Source organism: Quercus suber, unplaced genomic scaffold (assembly GCF_002906115.3).
Source record: "Quercus suber isolate HL8 unplaced genomic scaffold, Cork oak 2.0 scaffold_26, whole genome shotgun sequence".
Classification (NCBI taxonomy): domain Eukaryota; kingdom Viridiplantae; phylum Streptophyta; class Magnoliopsida; order Fagales; family Fagaceae; genus Quercus; species Quercus suber.
In genome coordinates this window covers 376,216-381,453 of record NW_027069491.1, presented here as the reverse complement: position 1 = coordinate 381,453, position 5,238 = coordinate 376,216, and the positions used below count along the sequence as shown (strand labels likewise).

The 5,238-nt window shown below is 32.6% G+C and overlaps 1 long non-coding RNA gene across 1 annotated transcript; it reads left to right on the top strand.

Annotated features, from left to right (window-relative positions):
* The first annotated feature begins 2,529 nt into the window (after nucleotides 1-2,529).
* Nucleotides 2,530-4,607, top strand: LOC136065213 (uncharacterized). The gene is made up of 2 exons (XR_010626850.1): nucleotides 2,530-3,042; nucleotides 4,114-4,607. It is a non-coding gene; the product is annotated as an uncharacterized LOC136065213 (long non-coding RNA).
* Nucleotides 4,608-5,238: the final 631 nt, after the last annotated feature.

Below are 5,238 nucleotides of genomic sequence, written 5' to 3'. Positions count from 1 at the left end.
AATCAAAGAAGAAGGGAGAGAGAAGCGTGTGTGTGTGTGTCCAATCTGATTTCTCCTCCCCCTTTTACACGTTAATTCCCCCCTTTCCCAAGCCTACAAAATCTCCTAAAAATATTCTAAATAATAACATCCAAATCCGACTAATTAAGGAAAAATATTAAAAATAAAACAAAGTCCTAATATAACTAGGAAAGTGGTGTTTTTCAGCTGGAAATTTCGTGCATCAGATCTGGAAGCTTCCAAAAATAAACGGTATCAAATCGACACATAGAATTTTAGGTAAAGGAACATTTCAGAACGTCAGCAGTGCAGGTACAGAAACTTCAAGCCCGATTTCGTCCTTGATGCAGCCCGTATCTCTCAAAACTCAAAACAAGAAAGTTGTTGATCTTTTTCTTGGCATTCCATAACATCTTGAATCATCTCAATTAGAGCTCAGATGAGAGTTATTCCCAGATTAAGATGCAATGTCAAAGCTGTCCAAAATCACCCAATTAACTACGTTTTGCACTTTATGCCTCCATTTGCATCCTAAATCAAAATACAAGAATAATGAGTACATTTAGGCACCAAATAAGTATAAAAGACTAAACATTAAGGAAGAAAAATATGACATTTTGCATTTTCATCACTCTCTCCTTCTTAGCTATCTTCTTAAAGGCAACAACCCTTTTCTCTCTCCTCCTTGGTTATTCCCAAGTGAAAATCATCTTTTTCTCTCTTGGTTTCACACTCTATTATCCCTCTACCCACAAGGAGGACCCTTGGTCCAAAGCCATCAAATTCTTTGTAGCATTGTCAATTTATAAGACTTTTTTTTTTATTCCCTCTTGAACTATGAATACATTACTTCTTTAATATGAAATAGACTTTTCTTCCACACCAAGGATTAGTCTTTCCTTTCATACAAGGGAATAGACTTTCCTTCTACACTAAGAAATAATCATTTCTTCTCCACAAAAACCGAAATTAATTTTTCCTTCTCCAATTAGGAAACCTAATTGAATTTACAAATCACAATTGGAATTTGAGGCAATTTCTAAACAATATATTTTTGGGTGTACACGTGTAAGTGAAGTCCCACATTGAATAATAATAAGGAGAATGAATGGTTAATATAACATAATTAAGCACATACCCATTAGGCTTAAGCCTTTTAGGTTAAAGTGTGTCTCTATATATTACATTAATTACTCAAGGAAACTCCTCAAGGTATTTATCTCTCCAACAAGTGGTGTAGGGCAAAGGTGGCAAGATTATCAAGGTTCCTTTCGCAATTGGAGTGGGAATAGGGTGTATGTACTTGAAGCCCTTTCACAAATGGAGCAGGATGGGTCGCTTTCGCAATTAAAACATGAATGGTATATTGCACCAAGCAAGCCCATAAAGGCTACACAAACGATCTTGGAAAAGGCCCTACAAAAGAGTATTATTGCCAATGGTACTGAACAACGATGAGGTGCAAGGTTTCCCATGCATGGAGGATAAAAACAAGTGGGGTTGACACGTGGAGGCCCATGGATGATGCACTTGTGAAGGAAAAAGCCCATTAGGCAAGAGAAAGGGTAAATCAGTGATTTTGTCAAGAAAACCAGTTTATACTACGTAAATATTTTCTATTTTGTACACAATTTCTCTTCAAGTTGCTTTTGGTCTTTGGGGACTTGCTTTGGGTCTAAGGTGAACCAAATGGTTATAAAGCTTAACGCAATGTCAATTTTGAGCTTAAAACCATTGAACTTCACCAAATTTGGTCTTTGTGTATGCTTGAACTTTGTCGAAGTCGAAGACAGAGCAATCTGGCTAAGCCAATGCAAATCGAGCCTCAATGATGGTAAACAAATCTTTAAAAAAATGTAAGGTGTACAGAAGTACAGATTGTGTATCACCATATATGGAAAGAGTTGTCATCTACCCTCTTTTTTTATTTTCTTTTTTCTTTTCTTTTTTTCTTTTATTCTTCTTGCTCGTTTATATATTTGGCACATTTTCAGGCGAGTCTCTCGTCGATTTTTGTGTCCTTCAACGTTTGTAGTGGACACCTACTAGTTGTTTTTCTAAATTTTCACCATCCTTGAAGATGCATTCCCTCTTATTTTTCTCTACAAGTCCTACGCTGAGATTCAAGTATGCTGTGGTTGCAAATATGGTGGTATAATCTTGAATGCAATTCTAATGATTTTAATGCAAAATTTAGAATTTGCATGCCAATTGGAAGTTATCACTATATCCATTATCTATTTATAAATATTACTATTGTTTTAGATCATTTAAGTGTGTAGTTAACTTTTGGTGATTGTGAGTGCATGAGAAATAAACATTGAAGTACTGCATAGCTAAATCATAGCACCATGTGGACAAATGTGTCACGGATTGGGTAACTCTAAATATATTTGGTAATTAATTTCTAGCCATTGAAGATTTTGGCAGTCCCGAGCGAGTGCATGAGTTGTGTCTGGTAATCTATATATATATATATATATATAACCAAAGCTTTTAAAACTCTCACAGTTTTCCAACTCTCACAGTTTTCCACATCTGCAACTTAATACTTATATAAATAATAAAAAATCTTTTTTTTCCACAAAATACAAATTACAAACCCGATTCTTATTAAAACTCAACTACAAGAGGAGCCTAAACATAGAAATCAGCCACAAACAAAAAACCCTACCCATACATTGTTAATTTTTTCTTCCTACTCTCTCAACACTATCTCTCAAACGCAAACTCAGCCCTAACAAAACCCTTGATCAAACTCTCTCTATTTCAAACTCACTCCCATCTCCTTCTTCTTCTTTAACTCTCTCATTCAATTCAGCTCCCTCCTTCTTTTCTCATCCACAACTCCTCTGCCTGATGTCAATTTTGATTCATGGTTATTTTGTTCAAGTTTTTATCATCTAGGCATTGATTATTTTTTGGCCCCCTTTCTGGGCATTTGATTTTTAGGACTGACTTGAAGAATTTGGATCCTTTTCTGTTTTTGATGTTGGACAAATTTGGATCCTTTTCCATTTCTGATGTTGGACAATTTTTCAGGTATGAAGAATTCCAATCTGATCTTTTTCAAGTTTCAATTTTATTTGATTGATATGGGTTAAAATTTAGATTGAAATTGGTTTAAATGGAACAGAGCCTCAAAGTTATGTTTTAATTATATGTCTTCAATTAGGTTTTCTATCGATTTAGGGATTTCAAATTCTACAGGTTTTGTAAGAAAATATTGTAAATATCGATGGGTTTCATAGTGGAGATAGTATCAATTTAATGGGGTTTTTTTTTTTTTTTTTTTTTTTTGAAAGGCCTAAGAGTCGGCCTGATGATTATTTATTTTGGCTGAAAAATTAATTCATATTGATATAGATTGTGGTTTCAAAATTTTCAGTGATATGTATGGGCTATGTGTTGCAGATAGTTATGGAGTTTAATAATCATTTTAGGCACGGTTGATTTGATGCTATATAGTTATTGGGTTTTGTTTTAGAAAATCTTCTGTTTTGAAGGACTCTTATTGAGTGGGTGCAGGTTGTGACCTCAGATTCTTCATTGAGTTTTCATGGATTCACAAATATCATAAGTTAGATTTTAGGAGTTAACATTTTGAATTTGTATTTTTGGATTTATTCTTCCATAAGGTAAAACCATTTTTCCTTTTTGTTTCGATGAATTTTTATAACCTATATTTAAAAAAAGAAGCAAAGAACTATGTAGGTACTGATAGTTGCCACTGTTACTCCCAAATTCTATGGAACTATGTTTTGAACTCTTGATTGAAGCTTTTAGGTAACTGCTAGGCTCCCTTTGATTTAATTTAAGTCGTGATTATTTATTTGATATTTGGTTTTTCAGATGGGAGTTTTTTAATTTTATGTTGGTTTATGTTTTCTGCTTAAGTATCATGCTTGGTGTGAGCAGAGTGTTCTTGCTCTCTCCACTATTACTGTCAATTCTTTCATCACACACACACATATTTACATATTATTTTTTCACTAGGAAATTGATATTATTATCCTGAGGACTTAGTTGGGATTTATGTATTCTTTTTCAATCTGATTAGTGGTTCCATGTTTCATAGTCTAATTTGTTTTCCTCATATCCTCTATTGTTTAGGCTGTTTTCTGCACAAGCATTGCAGGGGAACCACCATGGACTGCAGCTCAATGCTCACCCATTCAGCACTAAAAATGGTTTGCTTTGTTCTCTCCAATCATATTTATGATTCATGTATAAATTCAGATATCTTTTAAAAATTTATCTAGGAGAATTGTATCAATGATGAGTTCAAAGCTAAGTGTGTAAATTACATGATATGTTATGTGTGTAGTTAGTGAGAATATTATTTCCTTAGGAATTTTTAGATATTGATGTGAAAGCCATCTTAGTAGTTGTTTCTCTATTTAATGCTACTTTTATTTCCTTATCCCACTTTGAAGACCATTTTTTTAAATTATTAGTTTATTACATACCATGTGTTGGTTTTAAAACTAACACTTGATGGGTAGTTTTATGTTATTAGTATGTTACCTAAACTTTTGATGATGGATGTGTCTACTTCAACAAACAGTTTCTAATGGATAACAAAGTATACTTGGATTAGCAACCTATATACATCTCTTTATATTTTGTGATCGGTGACATTAAGTAACAACCATATCTTAATATCAATTATATACCATTTTGTTTTGAGCTGTCTTTTTTTGTAGTTGGATTATCATCTCTTTTGCCTCACTGAATGTTAGATGTTGCAAGTTCTTTCTATTGTCATGATCCAAGGGGAAACATTGTTTATTATCGTCCCAAATTATTGTCTACAATAGCTAGGACTTTAGTACATAACATATGAAAAGAGTCCAAATTGAAGTGTTTCAATTATTGGAGAGAGTCCCTTTTTTTTTTTTTTTTTTTTTTTTGTATTCTAAGCTGTATTCAAATCAAATTCAATAAATTGATTGATATGCTTTTTTATTACTATTTTTTTGTTCCTAATAAGTAAAAGAAAGAAGAAACATAATGGAAAACTTTCATTTGTTATATATTTTTGTTCTTTTACCATTTTTTTCAATAGTTGATATTGTTCAATTTTCCTTTAATCAAACGTGATTCCAGTTTTTGAGTATGTTGAGTCATATTATGAGTATAAAGCTAGCCTATTCATTTTAAAGTGAGTTTTTAAGCAAAGTAAATATATATTATTTTTCTCAAATTATTCCATGCATTGCATGGGTTAGTGACTAT